Here is a 12,945-nt window from a genome sequence, read left to right as displayed (position 1 = left end):
CCCCTCCCTCCCTCCCTCCCTTCCACTCTACCGGAACAAAAAATGGAAAAATGTCCTCAGGTGAAGATAAAAAAAAAAAAAAAGAAAGAAAAAAAAGAGTGAGCGGCATCTGTAGAAGAGATGGTATCCGGAACACAACAGCACTGAGTGGGTGGCTTGGGAGGAGACCTGTTTGGGGTCTGGAAGAAAGGATTGGGGGAGGCTGGGGTAGTTGGAGTGGAGGGAGTCTTTTTTTTTTTTTTTGAGTTAACTTTAAATTTTGTGTCCGTTTCTTCTACATGTAATTTTGTATATAATGATGTGTCTAGTTTACAGAATAACAAACACCTGTGTTACCTCCCTTGCAGTTTAAGAACAGGAGGTTTTACCCAATATTGTTGCCGTCCCTTAAATACCCCTCCTTCCCCTCCTTCCGGTCCAGAGTAACCAGCCGGAATGTTGAACATTTTCTTGGTTCTTCTCACAGTTGTTACAAAGCACGTTCCTGTGTATCCCTGTGTGATACATGCTCAGGTGTCCCTGCTTTTGAGCTTTGTCTCAGCGGAGTCACGGAGTCACGGTCGTGTATGTGGGCTGCAGCCTCCGGCAGCTTAGTCCCCCACCTCCGGGGCTCCTGTCCGTCGGGGGCTCCTGTCAATCGGGGGCTCCTGTCCGTCGGGGTCTCCTGTCCATCCGGGGCTCCTGTCCGTCGAGGGCTCCTCTTCCTCGGGGGATCCTCCCCGTCGGGGGCTCCTCTTCCTCGGGGGCTCCTCTCCGTCGGGGGCTCCTCTCCGTCCGGGGCTCCTCCCCGTCGGGGGCTCCTCCCCGTCGGGGGCTCCTCTTCCTCGGGGGCTCCTCTTCCTCGGGGGCTCCTCTCCGTCGGGGGCTCCTCTCCGTCGGGGGCTCCTCTTCCTCGGGGGCTCCTCCCTGTCGGGGGGCTCCTCTCCGTCAGGGGCTCCTCTCTGTCAGGGGCTCCTCCCCGTCGGGGGCTCCTCTTCCTCCTGGGCTCCTCTCCGTCCGGGGCTCCTCCCCCTCGGGGGCTCCTCTCTGTCCACGCACTGACCGGTGTGTTCCTTTCCACTCTGGATTGAGATAGCGCCCGTATTCCATCCTGTTTCCACACTCCCCCCGTGGTAGTTACACCTTCTGTCTGCATTGTGTGCTGTCTGCCCCAGAAATATTAGCATGCATATCGGTCCAGAACGGAACATGAAGGAATAATCCACCGGGCTCCCCATCGGTGACTACGCCGATGCTCCCCCGTGACACTTGCCCCGACTCGCCCGCCCTGGCTGCCCGTTGTCTCAGCCCGTGGGGACCCCCGAAGTCGGGGTTCTCGTGGGAGCTTTCCGCTCAGCGCTCGTGTGGGAACGGTGACATGCGGCCCTGCCTTCCTCCTCGGTCTCAGGTTTTCTTCTGGGAACTTCCTGAATCTTTGGAAGTTAACTGGCGTCATTTTTCCTTCAAGCTTGCCCTCCTCTTTGAAAGCTACTTGCACTTTTGTGTAGTATCTTGGGTAGGGACTTGGTCAGTGGTGGTGGGAACTGTGCAGTGTGCCGGAGCCATCGGTCAGCCCCTCTGGGTGCCGCCGAGTGTTCTGCGCACAGCACGGTTCACTCCCATCTGCGGACGCAGGCAAGTCCCTGTTGCCGTAGGTTTTTGTTTTTAAATCAGCTCTTGGGCCCTGGCTGGTTTGGCTCAGCCGTTGGAGCGTCGGCCTGCAGTCCAGAGAGACCCGGGTTCGGTTCCCGCTAAGGGCATGTATCTCGGTTGCAATTTGTCCCTGGCCCTGGTTGGTTGTGCGGGTGGCAGCCACTTGATGTGTCCCTTTCACATCGATGTTTCACTTGCTCTCTCTCTCTTCCTCTCTCTCTCTTCCTCTCTCTCCCTCCCGCTCTATCTGAACAAAAAGTGGAAGAATGTCCTCGGGTGAGGATAAAATAAATAAATAAAAATAAATCAGCTCTCGGTATCAGATTTAAAACATTCCCTATATAGTAGGTGAGAAATGTCTTAATATTGTTGTACACGTCATTGTTCTCGTTATCTGTGAGATGGAACACTTTTTAAAGTATTTTTCTCTAACTTTATTTTCAACTATTTTTTTGCCTTTATGCTTAGATGTCTCTTTATAGTTTAAAACTGTTTTGTTCATAATCTAAGGTGGTAATTTTTGTCTTCCTGCTGGGGATTTTATTCACATGTTTTATAGGTATTGCTTATCGATAATTTATAATTACTGCTATATGTTTGGATTTATTTCTGTCATTTTATTTTATACTTATTGTTTGTCAGATCTTTCCCTCCCCCTCCATGTTTGTGTTTGGGTTTTTTTTTTCCTACGTGCAATCTTTCTGCTGAGAAATTTGGTGCAGTTGTGATTCTTGATCCTTTTTGTTAATAAATCTCCCTTCCAGACGTTTATTTCTGTGCTTCTGCTCATCCTATTTTTCCATATTTCACCACAAAACATTGTTTTGAAGATAGTTCACTAGAACACAAGTTTTTTTTTTTTTTTTCGTAAATGGGTCAAGACATTTTAAAAACATTTAATTTCTTAAGGCAGTTTCAGGGTTATAGAATGTCCCAGAAAGTGCAGTTCCCATGACCCCTCCCTGCAAGGAGACTTATTAGAAAGGAGATTCCAGGTAAACAGTGGTCTGAGTTTCAGGTTTGTCATTTTTCAGTTCAAGGACCTTCTGAAAAATGGATCTTTGCATGGTCTCTTCCTTGTGTTTTTCATTTCTGTTTTTTGAATGGTGCTCAACACATGCTCCAACTTCACAGCTCTCTATTATTGGACAATCCTATATATTAGTGTACAAGGCTAAATATGAAACATCGACTGGTTGCCACCCGCATGACCACAGTGGGGTCTGGGAATGAACCGCAACCGAGGTACGTGCCCTTAGTGGGAACCGAACCCGGGACTCTCTGGTCTGCCGGCTGACGCTCTAACCGGTGAGCCAAACTGGCCAGGGCCGGTCATATTCTTTATTAGTCTTTGTTTTTCTACTGAGAATTATTTTCTTATTTTATTTTTTAAAAATATGTTTTTATTGATTTTGTGTGTGTGTGTGAGAGAGAGAGAGAGAGAGAGAGAGAGAGAAACATCAGTTGGCTGCCTCCTGCACGCCCCCTACTGGGGATTGAGCCTGCAACCCCGGGCATGTGCCCTGACCGGGAATCGAACCGGGACCTCTCAGTCCATGGGATGATGCTCAGTCCACTGAGCCACAATGGACTGGCCCTTTTCCTCTCTCTCTCTTTTTTTTAATTCTCACCTGAGGACTTTTTTTTTTCTTTTTCATTTATCTTCAGATAGAGTGGGAGGGAGAGAGAGAGAAACATCAACACGAGAGAGACACATCAAGTGGTTGTCACCCACACAATCCCACCTGGGGCAGGGGAAAAACTGCAACCAAGGTACATGCCCTTAGCGGGAACCAAACCTGGGACTCTCTGATCCGCAGATCGAAGCTCTAACCGCTGAGCCAAACCCGGCCCGGGCTCTTTTCCTCTTAAAAACAGTACTGTAGCTCTGGCTGGTTTGGCTCGGCAGCTAGAGCGTCGGCCTGCAGTCCAGAGGGATCCGGATTCGGTTCCCGCTAAGGGCACATACCTCGGTTGCAGTTTGTCCCCGGCCCCATTGGGGTTGTGCGGGTGGCAGTCGATGTGTCTCTCTCATGTCAATGTTTCTCTCTCTCTCTCTCTCTCCCTCCCCCCATTCCTCCCGCTCTATCTGAAGATTAATGCAAAAACATCCTCGAGTGAGGATTAAAAAAACATACTGTATTATTAATATTTTTAAGAAAAATTATTTAATGTTATCCAGGAAGTGGCATATTGTTGGTGGCTTAAGGGCAAATTATACTCTGACCAGAGAACAGTAATGCAGTGACGCTGTTTTTATCGTGTGTGTATGCACGTGTACATGTATGCATGTGTGTATATGTATGTATGCATGTGTGTATATGTATGTATGCATGTGCATGCACGTGTGTATGTATGTGCATATGTTCATATCATAGAGATATATCAGATTATTGAACAAAACGGTTGCAAGGATTTTATTTTATTTTTTAATAATCCAAATAATTGGCACACATTTTCAGTTTCGAGGTGGTTTTGGTGTTATAGGGACCCAGTAATGGTTCGAAGTATCAGGTTGACAATCAGGCCGTAGACTTTTGTCACAGAGGCATTTCTAACTCTTATTGCAAACAAGTCCCAAACACCATGAACGACTCCTTTAGTTTTGCATGCGACTCCTAAGAACTATCGTTAGATACACAAGCTGTCTGACTTGGGAAGGTTTGCTGTATAGACGGGATAAGAAATGACCCCTGAACGCCGAGAGCATAAAAGATAAAACACTCTCCCAGTGGTTCCCAAGGCAGAACATCCTGTACCCTCCCCCGTCTATTAAACTATAGATGACTACATGCTCTTTACAAAAACCCACAAGGAGTCGAAAGGCCCTTCCTTGGTCCTTGGTGTTCCTTCACATCTGCAGAGAGGACAGTTACCGTTGTGTGTGGCATTCTAGGTATTTTAGAATATCTAAATATTTTAGAATATTTTAGGATATTTAGAATAGCGGTTGGGTTGTTTGTGGATACACCTGTGCACAGATGTCTGTGCTTACCAATCACAAATGCACACCTGTACGTTCGCACACACGTATAAAACATCCCTGGAATCGTGCACCTTCTGTAGCGCGCTCTTGTTGAACTAGGTCTTAGGATCTTTCTTCTTTTAAAAATTTTTTTCTTTATTGATTTTAGAGAGAGAAGAAGGGAGAGGGAGAGAGAGAAACATCGATGAGAGGGAACATCGATTGGCCGCCTCCTGCATGCCCCCCACTGGGGATCGGGCCCACAGCCTGGGCATGTGCCCTGACCGGGAATCGAACCGGCCACCTCTTGATGCAGGGTCGACACTCAGCCACTGAGCCACACCGGCTGGGCTCTTTCTCTGTTCTTACTGTTTGTGGTGATGAGAGACTGAACGTCATCGAAGGGCTAGCCCATCCTCGACCTCAGTGTTCCCTGCGATCTGCTTCTGTGTTGTGTGTGCTGTCGTGAGCGTCCTCGTGTATGTCACCAACGTGTTCATGCACGTGAGGTTGGGTAGAGCTGTCTTGAAAGTCGTAGAGCGAACGGTGTGCATGCTTTGCACTTGGGTAGATCCTGCGCGGTGGCCTTCCTGTGTACGCCGCACCTTCATGCCCTTGTTGCTCCTGTGAGCCTTGGTCCCTCCTGTGTCCCCCCCTCCCCCGCTTTGTCTGTGGGCAGTGTCGGTAGTTTTCGCTTTCCGTCTCGCTGTTGGATTTCCCTGACGACTTGGTGAGGTTGAACACGTCATGGTGTACAGGTTGATTCGTTTGTCTGTGTGTGAATCGCTTGTTGATGTCCTCTGTCCCCTTTTCTGTCGGGTTTGTCTTTCAATTTACTTGGTGTTTTCTTGATGTTCATAAGTAAGTGTTATTGTACTTTTCATTAAAGTACGACTCCTAATAACTTGATCTTTTCGTGACGTTTGAATTCAGTGTGGTGCGTGGGACAGTGGTTGATGTTTCTGTTACTGTGTTGATCCGACAATCTAGAACTGTTCTAGCCTTTTGGTTGATTGATTTGTGTTTTCTAGGTGGATGTTGGTGATAATATCTGCTAATGATGACAGTCTCGTTTATGCCCTTGTGGTGTTAAAACTTCTTATTTTTCCTTTATTTACCTTGATGACATACATTCAGGATTGTAATGCATGGCTTTCTTTTAGAGTTTGACCCCAGCCTGGCTGGGGGGCCCCGTTGGTTGGAATGTTGCAGGTTTGATCCCTAATTGGGGTGTGTACGGAAGGCAACTGATCAGTGTTTCTCACATTGATGTTTCCCTCTCTCTCTCTCCCTTTCCCTCTCTCTCTCCTTTTCCCTCTCTCTAAATCAATAAACATATTCTCAGGTGAGGATAAAAAAAGAAAGAGCCCAGCTGGTGTGGCTCAGTGGTTGAGCGTCGACCCATGCACCAAGAGGTCGCCGGTTCGATTCCTGCTTAGGACACATGCCCAGGTTGTGGGCCCGATCCCCAGTGCGGGGCATGCAGGAGGCGGCCAGTTGATGCTCTCTCTCATCGATGTTTCCCTCTCTCTCTCCATCTCCCTTCCTCTCTCTCGAAAAATCAATAAATAAAAAAGAAAGGGAGAGAAAGAGAAAAAACTTTGGCTCCATGTGAAATTGTATTTTTCTGCTCAGTGGGGAGTGGAACTATAATTTGTATCTTTAGGATAGTTAGGCAGTTATCTCAGTTCTGGTTATTAAGTCTGTGTTTCTCCCCCCGAGGTGCAGAACCATTGTGTTCGTTCAGCAAAGCTGAGTGCCTGTGATGTGTGCGGTACTGAGAGGGTTGGGGGGGTGCGGGAGTGAACAGAGCAGAGGCCCGGCCCCGTGGAGGTTACGCTCTGCATCTCAGGCGTGTTCATGAAGGTGCTGCACCCCAGGGCAAGGCTGTGGAAGGAGGCGTCTGCCTAGACGGACCGGGGACCCTTGTTCTGCTCAGGGCATGTGGATATTTGCAACATCATTTGAGGTCCGTACAAAATGATCAGCTTACAAATTAGCTGCTGTATCAGGTCAAGCTAATTTGGTGAGGTGTGTGATGTTGGCTGGTACTGATTTGTGGGCCTCCTTCGGCCCGCGGGCTGGACATTCCCCACCCCTGGCCTACGACATCGGAGGGAGCCAGGCGGCCACACCAAGGAGGCTGTGCAGGCTCTGTTCCGGGCGTGCTGAGCAGCCAGTGCAGGGCTGAGAGGAGGAGAGGGAGCTGGTTTACTTTAAGGTTTTAGGAGATCATTAGTGATTGTTCGGAGAGGCTGTGGGCCGGTGAGCGTGGGGACGGGGTCACTCATAGCCAGTGGATAGGGATGTTGGCCATGGAGCTAGGCCTGTTGAGTTTGCATAGTCGTTACGTTAACATACTCATTATCTTCACTGAGCTCCGTTCTATTTATCCATAAACAGAGATGGTAGTAGGAGTGCCCTTACATTCTAAATACTCAGTGCAGGTGAGTTGTATAATTTCCAGTTGTAACGGTAACCAGGAAAAATGATGGTCGCCTTAGGCGGTGACAGGGTGACTGATAAGAGTTTTCATATTTGGATCATATTTGGAAGGGAGAGCGGATGGGATTTGCTGATACGATACATGGGGTATGAGAGAGCAGCGTCAAGTTATGAAGCTGAGCCCTGGCCGGTTTGGCTCAGCGATTAGAGCATTGGTCCGTGGACCAAAGAGTCCTGGGTTCGATTTCGGCCAAGGGCACGTACCTCGGTTGCGATTTGTCCCCGGCCCCGGTTGGGGTCGTGTGGGAGGCAGCGGATTGATGTCTCTTTCTCTCTCTGTTCCTCCCTTCCTCCCTCCTGCTCTATCTGAAGATAAGTGGAAAAATATCCTCGGGTGAGGATTAAACAAAATAAAAATAAATAGTTATGAAGCTGAGCTACTCAGGTGACTGATACCACTCTTGACTGAGACGGAAACGCTGGAGAAAGAGCGAGTTTCAGGGGTGGGTAGGGGGTGGAATCCTATTTGGATTTGACATGTTAACTTTGAAATACGTGTTTGAATCCAAGTCGACACGTGGGGCAGATAGTAAAATGTGAGTTGCAATTCAGCGGACAGGTGGGGAACGGAGGGATTTCCATCGACAGCATAAACGTCAAGAGACTGGCTGCGATGTCCAGGGAATGCGCCTTTGTGTGTAGAGAGGAGACTTTATGCCTGAGTCCTGGACACTCTACCACTTAGAGGTCAGTAAGGAAGGAGAGGAGCCGCCGGAGAACGTGTAGGAGCGCGAGGGAGTGTGGTGTCCAAGGGGCCGAGGAGAAGGCGACCACTTGCCTCGTGGGTGGGTGGCAGGAGCCTCTGCCGGGCTGTCCCCGCGCCGTGTGCAGCGCCCGGTGGTCAGCCTGGGACCTGGGCCGAGGTCTGCAGCTCGGTCACGGTCGGCCCCCTGGTCATGGTCGGCCCCCTGCGGGCGGGTTGCAGGTGGCTCAGTGCGCTGTCTTTCGGACGCACTGCTGGGTGTCAGACTGCTTCAGTCCACTCAGCACGCGCCGGACAACGGAGAGGTCAAGTCGAGGACAGTTTGTCAGTACGTTGCATTTTGGTGTTTGTTCCTGATCAACCTGCTCTTGTGTATTTTTAAAAAAATTATTGTTCTTTATTGATATTAGAGAGAGGAAGGGAGAGGGAGAGAGAGAGAGATAGAAACATTGATGAGAGAGAACGACTGGCCGCCTCCTGCAGGCCCCCCACTGGGGATCGGGCCCACAACCTGGGCATGTGCCCTGACCAGGAATCGTACCGGCGACCTCCTGGTGCAGGGTCGATGCTCAACCACTGAGCCACACCGGCTGGGCTGCTGTTATGTCTTTTTAAGGAAACTCAAATAGTTGTTCCGTAGGTTATTTTCATGTTTTATACTTGTGTTCCGTGGGAAAAAAAGTCAGCATATTTATTTCTACATTATATCTAGAGCTGGATCCCGTGCTTGAGTTTCGTGTGTGTATTTTCTCCTTTATTTTTTAAAAAGATTATTTCAGCCCTGGCCGGTTTGGCTCAGCGGTTAGAGCGTCGGCCTGCGGTCCGGAGAGGCCCGGGTTCGGTTCCCGCTAAGGGCATGTACCTCGGTTGCAATTTGTCCCCGGCCCTGGTTGGTCGTGCGGGTGGCAGCCACTCGATGTGTCCCTTCACGTCGATGTTTCCCTCTCTCTCTCTTCCTCTCTCTCCCTCCCACTCTGTCTGTACAAAAAATGGAAAAATGTCCTCGGATGAGGATTAAAAAAAATAAATAAATAAATAAATAAATAAATAAAAAGATTATTTCATTGATTTTTAGAGAGAGAGGGAGAAAGAGAGAGTGCGAAACATTGACCAGCTTCCCCCCGCCTGCCTCCTACCCCGGATGGAGCCCACAGCCTTTTGGTGTACGGGCAACGCACAACCATCTGAGCCACACAGGCGAGGGCTTGCTTATGTGTGTTTTAAAATGAAAAACAGGCTGTGATTTTTTTCTATTGTTGTAATTTGGTATGACAGTTACAATATCTAGGGAAATCGGGTGGCAGAGGGATCCCTTTCTTAGTTCTGTGGAACAGGTTGTTTGTTTATGATGGGTGTTGGTTATGCCTTCGCTTTGCCGTGAGCGTGATGCCAGCCTCCTAGGGTGAGTTGGGCGAAGCGTCCCTTCCTCCAGTGCATCCTGCAGACAGCGCAGGGTCCGTGTGCTTCCGCGAGGAAAGCCACCTCACAGCTGCGTCCCTTTTCACCCCGCCCTTTAATTTCGGATAGATGTTTTTTGCTATGTCTGTAAGATCAGTTATGTTTTCTTTTGTTATTTCTAATCAGAGGCTAATCTTCCATTTAAAAATTTTTTTTAATTCTCACCTGAGGATATTTTTCTATTTATCTTCAGGTAGAGTGGGGGGGAGGGAGTCATACACACACACACACATATCAATGCGAGGGAGACGCATAGATTGGTTGCCTCCCGCACGACCCTGACCAGGGCCAAGGATCGAACCTGCAACCGAGGCACGTGCCCTTGACCGGGAGACAAACCCTGACCCTTCGGCGCGTGGGAGGACGCTCTGCTGCTGAGCCAAACCAGCCAGGGCTGGTGTTATCTTTTGATGTTACTTGTCTGAGTTCCATTTGTTTATATTTAGCATCTCCCATTTGCTCATATTTATTTTCCGTGACCTTCGTGAGCACGTGAGACATATTGATCGTAACTGGTTTAATGTCCTGCCTTGTCCATTCTTTCATCTTCGTTGTTCTCTGTTTCCTTTCCTTGATTTTTCTTACTATTGTGACTCACATTTTCCTGCGTCTCATACCTTGTGCATTTCTGTTGGATGCCACCTACTGTGACTTCCTTGCTGCCGAGGGAGTTTTTGTTGTGATGCTTTTATTGGTGTTGAGCTGCTCTGCTTGCCTGGCAGCGGAGTTGGTTGTGGGTCATTGTGATTTTACACTGGTCAGCTCTTCCAGGCCTAGAATAGCGTGTGTGAGCCCTGCTCCCCAAGGCCGGTTCATTCCTCTGGTCTCTGCGTTGAGGTCTGAGCACCCTGGTGTGAGCCCTGCTCCCCAAGGCCGGTTCGTTCCTCTGGTCTCTGCGTTGAGGTCTGAGCACCCTGGTGTGAGCCCTGCTCCCCAAGGCCGGTCCGTTCCTCTGTGGTCTCTGCGTTGAGGTCTGAGCACCCTGGTGTGAGCCCTGCTCCCCAAGGCCGGTGCGTTCCTCTGTGGTCTCTGCGTTGAGGTCTGAGCACCCTGGTGTGAGCCCTGCTCCCCAAGGCCGGTCCGTTCCTCTGTGGTCTCTGCGTTGAGGTCTGAGCACCTTGGTGTGAGCCCTGCTCCCCAAGGCCGGTCCGTTCCTCTGGTCTCTGCGTTGAGGTCTGAGCACCCTGGTGTGAGCCCTGCTCCCCAAGGCCGGTGCGTTCCTCTGTGGTCTCTGCGTTGAGGTCTGAGCACCCTGGTGTGAGCCCTGCTCCCCAAGGCCGGTCCGTTCCTCTGGTCTCTGCGTTGAGGTCTGAGCACCCTGGTGTGAGCCCTGCTCCCCAAGGCCGGTTCGTTCCTCTGTGGTCTCTGCGTTGAGGTCTGAGCACCCTGGCTCTCTGAGCTCGGGGACTTGTTTGCATCACAGCTGTCCTGTAACTTCTTCCCTGAAGTCATACGTGTTCGCCCCTACGGGGCTTTACACCACAGTTGTGCAGCCTGGCATCCAGGTCAAAGCTCACGGGTGCCCGTAGGCAGGTTTCTGGAGCTCCTACCTGCCCAGCACGGAGAGTCCATCCTGTCATTGTAGCCTCCTTCGGCCTCCTGGACTGATGGTTTCTGTCTGTGCAGCTCACGAAGCCCAGGCGGATGGCCTTCGAGATGGCAGCGCTCACCTCACCCCGTTTGCTTCCCTTTGTTCAGGGATCACGGTCCTGTCCCCCCCGCCTGCTGTCCAGTTCTGATCATGGCTGCGCCTCCTATTCTGTCTGGTTTTCTAGTGGTTAATGGCTGATGGTGACGTCGAATCTTCTTACTACTGCCGTGCGGCTTTGAGTAGACGTCTCCTATGTTGTGTTAGGAACTTAAGTTGGTTCTAATTGATCAACATTAATACGCAACATGAAGTCTTTGTAGTCTCTAGTTTAGTTCTGCTTGGCTCCCGCCCCCTCTTGAAATTTGAAACAATGCTGTTTTGGCTCTTTGGTGTGTTATTTTGATAAATTTCTATATATTGAATCATGTTTGTATTCATTACATTTACTTGTATATTATTTAGATTTTTTTCCCCCAATTTTTAAAAATTGATTTACAGAGAGAGGAAGAGAGAGGGAGAGAAACATTGATGTGAGAAACATCAACCGGCTGCCTCCTGCATGCCCCCCGCTGGGGATGGAGCCCACAACCTGGGCATGTGCCCTGACTGGGAATCGAACCGGGAACTCTCAGTCCGTGGGACATCACTCAATCCACTGAGCCACACTGGCCGGGCTGTTTATATTTTTTTAATTCATATTTTTTTCTGGCTATGTTTTTTAGAGTTTTGGTTTAGGTGTTTCTTTTTAATTGTTTTGGGGGGGTGTAGAGATGACTTTTTGACAATTTGTAATAATTCACTTATAAAACCATTTGGACTTTGATCATTTAAAAAAATTCTTATTTGCCTGGCCGGTGTGGTTCAGTAGATTGCGCGTTGTCCCGTGCACCGAGAGGTGGCTGGTTCGATTCCCAGTCAGGGCACATGCCCGGGGTTGCGGGTTCGATCCCCAGTAGGGGGCGTGCAGGAGGCAGCCTGTCAGTGTTTCTCACATAGATGTTTCCATCTCTCTCTCCCTCTCACTTCCTCTCTATCTTAAAATTCTTATTTAAAAAAATTTATAACTCCTTTTTGGTTTTAATCATTGAGTGTGCTTTTAAAAGTAGGTTTAAATGGATTTCCTATTTAAAACATCCTTTTGCTTTATTTTTTTATATTTTTTATTCTTTCAGTGACTTTTTTAAACTAAATACTGAGTTCACTTGTATCTTTTCTTTTTAAGTAATAAATACTGTGCTGAAAATCTGAATACGGCTTTGTCAGTTTCTAAGGTTTTTTGAAAAATGTCATGTTTTTTCTTACTATATGTGCTAACACAGTTTTGACCGCTCACGAGTTAATTCGTGTTTTCCTGCCCAAACGGACCACACACGAGTTAACTTGGGTTTGCACTTGCCTTAGCTGTTTCAGGTTTTGAAACTCAGGGTAATATAGGATTATTGTATTTGTGACTCTTCGCCCTGAGGGTCAAAGTTCGAAAAACAGCACATCATTCTGTGTTCTTGAAGTAGCTGGGGAAGGGATATCTGCTGGTTCAAGTGAGTGCAGCCCAGACTCTAACGTGCAGTTTGCCCGAAAACGTGCCGTCCCTGGCGTGTGACGTAGAGGTTTCTGTGCGGTACGCAGTGTGTTAATTTCTTGATTCATTACTCTCCCTTATTTACGGAGACGTGACAAAATTTAAAGGCATTTGTTTTTTTTTGTCTTGTTTTTGAATTGCATCGGGTCAAAGAAGCACCCCGACTCTTATGTTTACTTCCCTGAAGTGTTTATAAATTAAATTTTATCACACTTGCAAGGTGGATGTGACTAGATCATGTGTAATACTTAGAATTTTTCCTCTCTGAGTGGTTGACGGGTACGCATCACGCTCTTAAAAACACCCCTGCCGGGGCAGCACTCCTTACGTCATCACAAGTAGCCGCATCACCCTCCACGAGCTTTGCATGGAGCCTGTTAGGTGATCAGAAGCTGCGCCTGCAGACAGAGGCATCGTCTGAAGGTTAGCTGACAGGGCCAGAGCTGAAAGAGCAGAGTAAGCGAGGACGCGCGTGAAGTCACGACGGCGCCGGGGCCTGTCCGCACACACGG

General features: G+C 48.9%; 1 protein-coding gene across 4 annotated transcripts in view; it reads left to right on the top strand.

Moving 5' to 3' along the window:
- Positions 1-12,945, top strand: part of KMT2C (lysine methyltransferase 2C) — a 227,140-nt gene that overhangs the window by 50,006 nt on the left and 164,189 nt on the right. The gene's annotated exons all lie outside the window — the stretch shown is intronic.

This window comes from Molossus molossus, unplaced genomic scaffold, assembly GCF_014108415.1.
Source record: "Molossus molossus isolate mMolMol1 unplaced genomic scaffold, mMolMol1.p scaffold_m16_p_7, whole genome shotgun sequence".
Classification (NCBI taxonomy): Eukaryota; Metazoa; Chordata; class Mammalia; order Chiroptera; family Molossidae; genus Molossus; species Molossus molossus.
Note: the sequence above shows the minus strand (reverse complement) of the source record. Positions and strands in the feature narration are given on the sequence as shown.